The sequence below is a fragment of the Lepisma saccharinum genome, chromosome 7, assembly GCF_977018435.1.
Source record: "Lepisma saccharinum chromosome 7, izLepSacc3.1, whole genome shotgun sequence".
In the NCBI taxonomy this organism is placed as follows: domain Eukaryota; kingdom Metazoa; phylum Arthropoda; class Insecta; order Zygentoma; family Lepismatidae; genus Lepisma; species Lepisma saccharinum.
Window position 1 is genome coordinate 85,392,795 of NC_139235.1, and position 13,000 is coordinate 85,405,794.

At 38.0% G+C, this 13,000-nt stretch overlaps 2 protein-coding genes across 7 annotated transcripts in view; one reads left to right on the forward strand and one right to left on the reverse strand.

Moving 5' to 3' along the window:
• LOC145989985 (uncharacterized) overlaps positions 1-13,000 on the forward strand; it is a 180,355-nt gene that overhangs the window by 43,420 nt on the left and 123,935 nt on the right. The gene's annotated exons all lie outside the window — the stretch shown is intronic.
• Positions 1-13,000, reverse strand: part of LOC145989983 (uncharacterized) — a 65,239-nt gene that overhangs the window by 5,294 nt on the left and 46,945 nt on the right. The window lies entirely within an intron of this gene.

A 13,000-nucleotide genomic window follows, 5' to 3' on the forward strand; every position in this document is an offset into this window, starting at 1 on the left:
ATGCCGATTAACGTGATCAAAGAGGTTTGCACGTACATTAACGAGCCTTTGGCTAAATTAATTAACGAGTGTATGGAAAATGGCAGCTTTCCAGACTGTCTAAAAATATCAAAAGTAATCCCTTATATAAGAAAGAAAATACAACAAAAATTGAAAACTACAGACCAATTTCCATATTGTCAATTTTTTCAAAAATTTTCGAGAAATTAATTTATAATAGGATAATAAAGTATGCAGAAGATAAAAAGATACTCATAAAGCAACAAAATGGGTTTGTGAAATCGAAAACAACAAAAAATGCCATTTTTGATGTAATTGATAATCTTCTTTCCGCCATAAACAAAATGTATTCTGTTGTTGGAATTTTTTGTGATTTATCAAAAGCGTTTGACTGTGTTAATCATCATCACATACTACTAGAGAAATTAAAATACTACGGAATCCGTGGTCTATCAAACAAATTAATAGAATCCTATTTATCGAATAGAAAACAGAGCGTTGCAATAAATAGCTTATCCAATAATGGAACGCAAACAACATATTACTCCGAATTGAAAGATGTGGTTATTGGAATCCCCCAAGGATCAATACTAGGACCCCTATTGTTTTTATTGTTCATAAATGACCTTCCAGCAAATGTTGAAACCACCCAAGTTACTCTTTTTGCTGATGATACTACGGCTTTAGTAGATTCTGTTAACGATGTAACTTTAATTCAAAAAACGGAAAAAGCTCTTACTGAACTACAAAGCTGGTTATCAGCAAACAAACTTTCTATTAACGAAAAAACTAATATAATAAAATTTGGTGTATCTAGAGCCAAAAACTCTTCTGTTAAGCAAGATAATTTCACAGTAGGGCATGCCGTTATAACAGGTACTAACAATACAAAATTTCTTGGACTATTTACAGACGAGTGTCTAAACTGGAAAGTTCACATAGATCATTTATGCAAGAGGCTAAACACCGTATGTTACCAATTAAGAACCTTAAAAATTAGTTTCAATACAGGATGTATGCTAAAAATATCTATTTCTCAAACTTCGAAAGTATTTTGAGGTATGGTATCCAATTTTGGGGGAACTCGGCTCAATCGCAGAGGATTTTTAAAATTCAAAAAAGAGCATTGCGTATTTTGGCAAATGCACACAAAACTGATACATGTAAACCTCTTTTTAAAAAATTCCTTATATTAACACTTCCAAGTTTGTACATACTTGGAACACTTACTTTCATACACGAAACAAAATCAAACTATCCAAAGAACATAGACACTCACAATTACAATACCAGACAAAAAAGATAACTTCCACATTCCCAAAGTGCGGCTAACTGCTTACCAAACAGGACCTTTTTACTCAGGCATCCAGTTATACAATATATTACCAAAAAGCCACAAAAATTTTGAAAGAACCACAATTTTTAAAAGTAAAGTGAAAAAATTGTAATTGGAATACACATTATATTCAGTTCAAGAATTAAATAACATTATAAAATAAATTTAGATTGTATACACTATATAATATGTACTTTTACAGCACTAGTTCACTTCAAGAAATAATTTGTCATTCTATGTTTTACTATTATGTTACATTATTATTAAAAAAATTCTACGAAAATTGTGTATAGATATACAGGGTGTTTCGTAAGTTCGTTTACAACACTTGGGAGGTGATTGTACGAGTGAAAATAGGTTGGAAATTTCATGTAACGTAATTCCGGAAACGGCTTTGTTGCCGAGTTATTGACGTTTGAAAACGTGGGAAAATGATTTTCCGAAGTCAATAATGGCAAAACGGGTGGAGAGAAGTCGTCGATGTTGGGCGGTCCACTAAGAAATTGGGTACGCTCTTGTCAAAAAATCACGCAGCAATGTTGTGCAATGTCAGCGCAAGGGATTCCCCAAAGGATGCGAACGAATATGTTGATGGGAGTGGGGTGGGTGTGCGTTCTGCGTGAGCTGGTATCGATGAAAATTGGCATGTGTTGAATGGCACCAAAAAACAAAGAAAATTTCCTGAGCGAAGGGCACCATGATGTAAAAACGAAAAAAAAAAGAACTGTCATAGGTTGCATACCCTGAAGGGCAGATGGGTGTCCGTCTGGTCTGGCATTAAGTACCATATTTCCCGCTAGGGGCGCCAACAGTGTAGGTTTCCTCATGAAGGAGCGCACGTGTCTGTGCCATTCGTGCTTCAGGTGCTGTGCCAGCAGCAGGTTGTTAAACATTCATGGTTGAATGGAAAGATGCGAGGTTCTTGGACAGTAGTGTTGGGCAAACATTTGACCTAGCAGTGTTACGTGTTAATTCTTAGCCACAGCCCATCGTGTTCTGTGAAGTGTACTAGTGTTAACGGCCATAAACACTTGTAGCCCGGTGTAAGGGATGGCTGCATCATGTCCCAAGAGCTGGCGGACATGCATCTGATTTATGGGGAGGCTGGAAGTAATAGCCGTGCTGCAAGGCGTCTGTATGGGGCACGTTTTCCAAATAGGATGTTACCATCGCTCACCTTATTTCAAACTGTAGACACTCGACTTCGGGAAACAGGATCAGTGTTGCCACCTCGTCGAGAAGTTGGACGACCGTGAAGTGTGCGAACACGACGGTTTGTGGAAGATGTGCTAACTGCAGTGATGGATCATCCAGACATCAGTACACGTGCACTAGCCCACGAACAAAACACCTCCCATGTGAATGTGTGGCGAGTCCTGGCAGAAGAGGGGATGCACCCGTACAATTTGAAGAAAGTGCAAGACCTTTTACCTCGGGACTTTGGCCTACGTGAGGACTTTTGCCAATGGTTTGTTCATCAAATTGAAACTATCCCCAATTTTCAGAATACGGTACTATGGACTGATGAGGCTATCTTCACGAAAACTGGTGTGTTCAATAGTAAAAATAGTCAACGTGTAGAAACATGAAAATCCACATGCACTGCTAGTGGCACATCATCAGCACAGATTTGCAGTGAATGTGTGGTGCAGGATACTGCATGACCATTTGATTGGACTGTACATTCTCCCTGTTCGCCTATGTGGACCCACTTATCAAGCATTTCTCAGTAAGGTTTTGCCTGAATTACTAGAGGACATGCCCTTGGCACTGAGACAAAGACTGTGGTTTCAACATGATGGTGCACCCCCACATTTCGATCGGAATATGCTCCATTTCCTCAATACCGTATTCCACAACCAGTGCATTGGCAGGGGAGGGCCTGTACCATGGCCACCTCGAACGCCTGATATTACGCCCCTGGATTTCTTCCTCTGGGGAGAGATGAAACGCCTCGTTTACGAAACACCTGTCGTGTCAGCCGAGGACCTCGTTGCCCATATCAATGTAGCTGCAGCATCAATAGCAGAAACGCCGGGGTTGTTGGGTCGCACTAGACAATCCTTGGTTCGCTGTTGTCACCTCTGCTTGGAAGTACATGGTGGACACTTTGAAAACCGTCTGTGATGAGGTTCCCTTCACATCTCCATTAAGCATACTGTGTGCCCTTCAGGGTATGCAACCTATGACAGTTCATTTTTTCGTTTTTACGTCATGGTGCCCTTTGCTCATGAAATTTTCTTTGTTTTTTGGTGCCATTCAACACATGCCAATTTTCATCAATACCACCCCACTCCCGTCAACATCTTCGTTTGCGTCCTTTGGGGAATCCCTTGCACCGACATTGCACAACATTGCCGTGTGATTTTTTGACAAGAGCGTACCCAATTTCTTAGTGGACCGCCCAACACCGACGACTTCTCTCCACCCGTTTTGCCATTATTCACTTCGGAAAATCATTTTCCCACGTTTTCAAACGTCAATAACTCGGCAACAAAGCAGTTTCCGGAATTTCGTTACATGAACTTTCCACCTTATATACACTCGTACAATCACCTCCCAAGCATTGTAAATGAACTTACGAAACACCCTGTATATTATGTGTGATGTCAACATGTTGTATTTTGTAATGTACATGCACCAATGCCCCTCAGGGGTACTTTCGGTGTGAAAATTGCTCAATAAACTCGATAAACAAGAATGAGGCTGCAAATACAGTGGCAGTTGAGTTTCTGCACTATGCTGGTCCTTCTCCATCATTTAATTTCAAAAGCGACTATGCATATAAACTACAAGTGCCTGTCTCTCAGATCCTCACCCTTGTGGAACCCAGATGTCCTACTGGCCGTAGTTACTACCTTTCAAAGGAAGAAATGGATGCAGCAACCATGGCTCTTGAAAATTACTGTACAGTAAATTAAAGTTGTTGCCATGAAAGAAGGGAAGGTATGATAATTATGTTTTCCTTGTAGAGTGTAATGAACTTTTAGATTATATTGAAATATTCCCGTGTCATATGGTCTTACCGAGTGTATAGTATTTGTTTATACATGTCAAAAACTATGATCCCATTGCGATCCCATAACAAAACTTCTAAGACTTAATGTTGAAATATGTATGTGTCTATGTGCATTTTTTAAAAATTTTCAAAATATAGGTTTGTGAAAAATTCGAAATGAATTTGAAATGAAAAAAAATTGAGAAGTAGTCCTGTGATACATCTAATTAAAGCTCATCGCAAAAGCAACAATTTGGTTCTTATCCCAAGCTTCTATGTCAATTCTAGCTTGATTTATGACTTTTTTGTGATTGCATGTGTGTGGCAAATTGTGCTATTTTTCATACTTTAGAGGGCTCTAACTAGAAAAGTACAACAGATAAAAATCTGAAATTTTGCAGTTTTTTCCTACTGTAGTGAATCAGGACTAAACTCATCCCGTTTCGCCACATTCTCGCTTCACTTGCATTTGTAAAAGGAATTAAGTCCATTTGCCTTCGCGTAATATTGCGTCTGCTCCCAGAAGCTCATTCAGGTTTGTTGATGCTGCCACCTAGCGGGTTTTTCGGGGCAGACCTTTTCCTCGTTCCGCGAGACTGCTAGTAGACTTCCTGCTTTCGCCTGATACGGTTGCCAGTGTGCAATTGCCATTTCCTTGACGAGATAGACACCAGAGGGAATGGGGCAATACTTGCGTAACTTCCCCGATCACCTGGGATTCGTCCATGTTTCCAGTAACATATAATCAAAGGTGGGCACGGTAAAAATAAGTAATTAGACCAAAATTTGAATTGCTCGGCTTAGAAATATTTGTTAAATAACCGTGGGGCAATTACCCTCCCCCTTTGAGTAATTTCCAAATGAACAGATCGGGAATACGTAACAATAATGATGGAACGGTTCTCGATTCCTTATAACATTAGAGACGTTTGAGTTAGAATATAGTGTGTAGTAATTATTACGCCAGGTATTTGTGATATTTATTGGATTTTAATAGAGTGTAAAGAAATCAATTGACGTTGATCGTCGTCAGATTGTTAATGTTTGCCTGGTTATGATATATGCTGTTCGTCTTATCTAATATGGGATTAGTTTGAAAGTAAATGTTTTGTGCTGTGAGGATAATCATTAGTTACTTAAATTTTGCGAGTTTATTGTTGACGCAAATTTCCATTTTTGTTCAGTCCGTATATGTTACGAAAGAAAATCAAAGATCAAATCTAATGAATGTATTTTTAAAAACCGAGAGTTTGTTATGTAAATAAAGAAAGTCAAAATGAAGTGAAGAACTACCTTATTCTATTTGAAAGCTGTCTGAGGAGAGGTACGACAAGGGATTAGAATTAGTTCCTTCCTGCTTTTCTTGTGTACACATTTTGGAGTGGGTAATATTTCTGCAAACATTTGTAAATTCAATTTCCAGGGTCGTATATATGTTATTTCGCCGGGAGCGGGACTAGACAAGCCCGATTCAACTTCCTACAAATTAGCGTTTTACGCAGCAAGGACCACATCAATAGCACTTTGTTAATGTTGTCAAATCTGGGTATTACTGGTTTATCCATCCAGACTTACGGAGCATTTGCCCATCCTTGATCATTTTTTTCTTTACAGGTGTGTAGTTAGGTTGTGACAGGGTCAATTTCGAGGGGTGCTTGTTCTTAATTTTTAGGTGGATGTTTCCAGTCAATGCACGTTTTTTTTTCTTTCCAATAATCGTTGACATATTATTGAAGGGTGTGACGTATTCCTACTGACCATCATACAGTAGCGAACATGAGCCATTACAACTAATGGCAACAGAACACAACTAACGGAAGCATCACAACTAATGGTAGCAGAGGATACATGGCCACGTTCCAGGAAGTGCTTTGAAGCGGATGTTATTGATCGCAGTGAGACGTTCAAGTTGACAGGTTTGCAGTGAAAATTTTGTGCGGGGCATTTATTTCCCTTGTTGGTTTTTTTTTCACGCGACGTGTTATATCTATTTTTTTTTCATCCCAATTTTTTTTTTTACATAGCCTTTTACGTTTTTTTCATTAGCTTGCTTCTCTAGGGTACCCCCATTAGTATGTCTCAGCTTAAAGACTACGTCCAATTGGACCCGTTAACTACGCCCAATCATGTAGATTATGTCCGGGTACCTAAGGTTTTATTTGTTAGTCCTGAAGGAAGCGAATCTACAACTGCGGAAAAACCAGATCAATCAGTTCCGCATTCTTCTTCTACGGATAATGTCACCTTACGTAATCTCGATTCGGAGATTGACGAATTGCCTTTATGTACTGGGGATGAAGTCGATCTCTTGTTTGATTTTGTTTTGCGTTTGCAACTCATTTTTAGTTTCAATATATATTCCGATAATTTAGTTCTTCGTAATGTCATTAGACGAACTGCGGGACCCCTGAAGACATTGTGGCGTGAGGCATTGGCCGCTTCTACTTCGTGGTTTGCCCTTAAGTGTCACATTTGGTCCTCTCTTGTTCCACCAAATACAGTGGCCTTGTTAATGAATTCTCATATTTGCTGTATGGAACTTGCTACTGAATCATTATCCATGTACGTTTCGTTGGTTATTGATTGTGCTAACGCCTGAAATTTGGTTTGGGAGGAAACGGTATTACTGGATGAACTATTTCAAAATTTACACCCCAATACAAGGGGATTCCATTTGTTTAAAACAAAACCAAAGGATTTACCAGCGTTGCTGCAATTAGCACGGGAAATCTCGCCTATGGAGCGGAAATTTCATACCGCTCTGCCTAATGATGAAAGGCAAAAGAATACTATACAACATGGGTTCATTGTGACACATTCCGGTAGTCATAATAATAATACTAGTGTACCTAGGCTTAATGTGCAGTACCGCCGCTGTTCCATGTGGGGGCATGTGCAGGCCACTTGTAGGGTACGTTTGCCAAATGAGGCTCAACATAATGCTCGACGCTAACAGCAGTTATGTTAATGTTTAGGTCTGAACTTGTAGAATCTCTGTTTTATTTCTTCTGCTGTGGCACAATATTAATTCCAGTGTATACATTTTTTTTCTATCTGTTCTATATCTTTTCTTCTTTCTGTCTTTACTAGTTTTGTAATTTTGGTTTTTTTCTTTACATGTATGTTACCTGGAGTATTTGATATTTTGATGGTGTTGTGTCTGCCAGCACAGTTAACAGTGCCTGGGTGCCACTAGATTCTGCATGCTACGTTTTTTCTTTTCCACCTGACCTTTTCGTCTCTGCTTCTGTGGTTCATCTTTTGCTGCCCTACGCCTCTGGTTCCTGGTATACTGCCTTGCCAATGGACCCTGACTTGGAAGGAATTTCCTGGATCTCCGGATGCAATTTTCTTGGTTGTTATGGATTACACCAATATGGTTTAGGATTCCAGGTATGTTTGGAAAAGTGCCTACAGTGAGGATTGGGATCCTGTTTTTCCTTTCTACATTAGTGTCTATGGATAGTGCTTAGAGTAGTTGTTGCTGTGCAACTTGTTTCTGCAGTGTTGGGCTCTTGATGTTTTGAATGTTGCCCTGCTTTTGATGCAAGCATTTTCCCGTTGGATCTTTATTATGTGCTCTTGGAGAAAATGGAATTATCTTGCTTACTTCGACGTGGGATGCGTGAAGCTTGAATTGTTTGTTTAGTGCAAATCTTCCCGTGGTATGTCATGAGGATCGTGCTATCGCATGTGGACGTCCCTTTTCAAAATTTTGCTTCGCTGCGGGATGCGCGACGTTGATGATGAGGAAGATTTTCTTTTTCTGCCTTCTTCTTCGATGGACTTTTCTTCTGGAGTTCTCTCTTCTTGGATTGGATGCCGACCCTGTGTGAAGGTTTTGTGGTCGCTGCTGGAAACTTCTGGAATGGAATTTCATGCAGAAACTTTAAGGTGGCCTGGACACTTTGTTTTTCAGGTGGATTGTGCTTTCCATATCTTGGATATATATATATATTGATATTTCATTGTTTCTCTTTGTGAGATTTTTTTTGGAAATTACTCCAGGCGTTAAGTATAGCTGATATATATTTTTTCTACGTATTTTATGGTATCTTCATAAGTTATGGTATGCTATCTCATTATTTTCAACTCCTTGCATCATTTTCATCTTTTGCATTGTGTTAAGTTTCTCATTTCCTATTGAGTCGTTTTCATATGTTGTGTCATTTTTTCACACGTGCAAATCATTATTCTTTATTATGCTTATCTACAATTTGTTCATCATAGGTTTATACAACATCGAGTCCTATTTGGTCTTATTTTTCATATTTAAAGGGTATTTTAATAATTATTCTCTTTTCACGTATGTAGTGTTCATACCCTGTGTATTTATCGGGTTGTACGCATGAAACAAAATTTGCAACGAAAGTAAAAAAAAGAAAAGAAAAAAAATCAAAATTCTTTATAGTAAATGTTTCTGGAGATATTTGAAGTTTTGGCTGCCCTTCTGGCTAAGAGGTTTGCTATTCTTAAGTATTTTTTAATAAAAAAAGTAAAGTAACCACATCAGGCAAATTTGCCAAGGCCCTCAAACCCTTCAACATCCGAGTGGCACACAAACATATATCCCAAATCAGAAGAGCACTACCCAATTTCAAGAGATACTACATACCCAAACTTGCATCCCCTGGTGTCTACAAGGCCACATGTCAATGCCATAACACCTACATTGGCAGAACCATCCGCACTGTCCAAGAATGGAGTAATGAACACTTAAAAGATGCCAAAAAAGACACACCAAAATCAGGCCTTTCTCAACACCATTCACTAACCACACCATCTCCTCCATATCCATACTTCACCCAACTGACTCTGTCATAGAAAACACTGTCAAAGAAACCCATGCTATCATCCAAAAGAAACCAGCACTGAACCTGGTCAATGGACAGGCACACCCGACTTGGCATCCCATCCTCAAAAAGATCCCAAAACAGAAAAAGAAAAAATGTGGTGCACAGACTCGACCCCCCTCCAGCCACGTGGGGAACAGGAACTGCACCATGCCGAGCAACACAGCCCAGCCCCCCAACCACCACCTGGCAGCACCACCTGACAACAGGAAGCAGACGACGCAAACCAGGATACACATGCCAGCGCTGCCCAACAGGAAAAATTGCAACTACCGCCACCCGGGAACAAACAAAGCAGTGACGCGGTACCATCTCTGCTTCAGGCGCCGTACCCTTTCGTGAATGAAGACAGTGGATCTTAGAAATTAGTAGGATTTAACCATTAAATTGTGCACTACGGAAGTGTGAAATTTCTAAATTTCAAATAAGAAATCATGTTCTGGGCTTTGACTACGAGATGGGCGCAGGCTCGAGTGTCTGCGGGAAGCATAACAACTTTCCTCCTGAGATTTTGACCTGTGTATGGGACTGGTAACCACCCATCATTGTGAGGAAATTGGGGGGCCATGAATGAGTAGCATAACCTGGTCACAGAAACCTACATCAACGGCTGGGGGGTTCATCATGCTGACCACACGTCACCCCGTAATTGGTTGGATGATCTCCCACCTCGGATGAGTGAGTGAGTAGAATCAGTTGGGAGTGAGGCCGGCATCTGGTAGGTAGACCAGGGCCATCAATGGGCTGTTGTGCCACAGGTTATTATTACTGAATTTTGTTATTAACATTTGCTCACTTTGTTAGAGAAAAGGCTCCATAAGTGAGAAATTCTACTCACAAAATTTTTGTTGTGTGGCCTGTCATATAAAACTGTAATACCTGGAATTCTGAAAAATGGGAAACCATTTATTCTTTGGATTACATGGTAGAATATGAATATGTAACCTGATTCCTCTATTTTACACTTTAGTTTTTCAATCTGTAATTCACCTTTTAATTTGGTTACTCTGTTTGAATACTAACTAAATTAACTTTATATCTGTTATTAAGAATAAAAATAACAAACTTTCTGCTTTTTTGTAACTTGAAATGAAAGATGAGAACCACAGTGCGTCACAAAAATTGAAAACTACAAGCCAATTGTCATTTTATGTGCTCCAGCAAAAGTGTGGGATCAAATTTTGTATTTAAGAATTTTCAAAGAAGTCAGAAGCTATATAATTTGCAAAACACAGATTTTATCCATGCCGATCTACCTAACCTAATAAATTTTGTCCAAGATGTACATAATGCATTTTACATATATTAGATCAACTGTGCATTCAATTTATAGAGATTTTGCCAAAGATTTGATGTAATTAATGATAATATTATTTTACTTAAAATATGAAGTTTTTGGTTTGCAATCAATTTACTAAACTTATTCAAATCATATCTTTAGGAAGAAAGCAATGTGTAACATATAACCAATCAATATCTGGTGAATTCTGTATACTATGAACCCCAGTGTGCCTTCAAGGTTCAAATCTCAGGCCTCAGTTATTTATGATCTTTACATATATTTTGCCATCTTATGTATTCAAAGAGCCTTATGTATGCTGATGATGTAAAATTATATAAAGAAATTGCTAATGTAGAAGATACAACAAACTTGAAAAAGATCTAAGTGCATTACACAAATGTAGTTGTATAAATGATCTTGGTTTCAACATAAAAAAATGTTGCTTTATGCAGTTAACAAATAAGAGAAAATACTATTCATTTTACATGTTCTATTAATGGTCAACTGTTTCCTCAGGTATAGTATTTTACATGTTCTATTAATGGCCAACTGTTTCCTCAGGTATATGTAACATTAACATATTAACATATAGCATAAACATATCAAATGCAACATTATTATATATCTGTGGAAAGAGCAAGTGTTGTAGATTTGGGGAAAAAATATCAAATAGCATATTGGCCCGAATATAAGCCGCACATTTTATCCAAATCTCAATTGTGAAAAATTAGGATGCGTCTCATATTTACGACCTTAAAAAAATTATGACAATTCATCAAATCATATGCTGTTAAAAATGTGATGATATCTCATTTGAAATAATGATAATGCAACAATAGCATTGTAGAAACTGGCCGCATTGTAGATACCATAATGTTATCTAACAAGCATTATTGTTTCTAACTGGAACAATAGCATTGTTATATCTAACTGGGCATTGTAAAAACTGTCAGCATTCTTGATAACATACTCTTTGATTTTATTAAGATTGTGTTCGTTTTTCTCTAAGCTTACACAGATATACATTTCTACTGAAGTGGATCTACAGAAAATCTTACCGGTATTTTCTTTTCTTCCCTTGGCTTATATTTGGGTATCATCTATTTTTTCTTTTCGCTCCTTCACATTTTACGGTGTGGCTATATTTGGGCCAATATGGTAATAACACACTTAACAACATAATTGCTATAATAAAAAAAAAAGCAAATAAAATCACCTTCTGCTGGAGAAAACTCGATATTCTAATTCCAGTCTGGAAACAGTTAAACATAAGAATCTAAAGAATGGAAAAGTAAGAAAATTTTGGGACCTCTGATCATTATAGCTATTGAGTTGGTGTTTTAAGTCCACTTTATGCACAGTAAGACTAATTGGGACTGGACCTACGGTTTAAAGTGGGATCTGAAAGACTGTGCCATTTACCTCCACAATATAGCTATGGAGGGAGAAACAGAAGGGAACTATCAAGCACAATAAAAGAGGCAAAATGAAATTTGGACAACTATACCCAGTCTGAACTTTCAAGAGAGCAAAACAGAACAAAATTTAGGATATTCAAAACAATGTGAAATCAGGATTGGAACATGGTTGCAACACATGGAGATTAACGAAGAGAAACATAAATAAATAACAAAACTTTGTGAACAAAATTTTGAGAATTGTATAAATCAGATAGCTAAAAATAATAATAGATAACAAGGCACAGAAATTAATTGAGGTTGTGTTGTTGTATGTGTAGCTTGAAAAAGTTCTGGGAAACCAGAATGAAACATCGCAGATAAAATCGAATAAAAACCACTAAAAATAACTGTGTTAGATTATTTTGCATGTACAAAAAGTGGTTATGCAAACTTTCAAGAAGAACAAGAAACAGAAATTAAGAGAAGAAAATTTAGATTGAAAGGACATACTCTGTGAAGAATAAAGTTTCCCAAGAGGATTAGAATGGAATTTCCCAAGTGAAAAGGAAAAGATGATGATCCAGGGAAACCTGGAGAAGGATTATCAGAAGAGATTGTGCACATATAGAAAATGGGTGAGCAGAAGTAAAGGTGCTGGTCCAGAACCAAATCCAACAGAGGAGATTCCTGGAAGGGCCATTTTCCATCCAATGAAATAGGTCAAGGCCTAGCATCACAAGGACAAATGAGGAATTACTTGAAAGCAATATTAGTGGGCTTGGTCTTGAAAGCCAGAAACCAGCAGGGATAGGAACTGATGCATTGATCACAAGTCACACTATGAAAAGCCACCTGGTAGGCCATGAAGGTGTTTTTCTCAACCTTGCTTAAAAGATTGATGGTTGTGTTATGACATGAACACAATGCACACATTAGGGCATTTAGTGTTTGTGGTGATGAGAACATGGCTGATGACTGTTCCATGGGGTTGATATGATGTTATTTTCATTTGAATATTATGTATGACATTGGTGGTGGTGGAACAAATTCTGCAATCAAAAATTACCATGTTTCGTTCCTCTAAAATTTCAAGTACCCTAACAGGTAGTAACCAACATTTATTTAATGAAA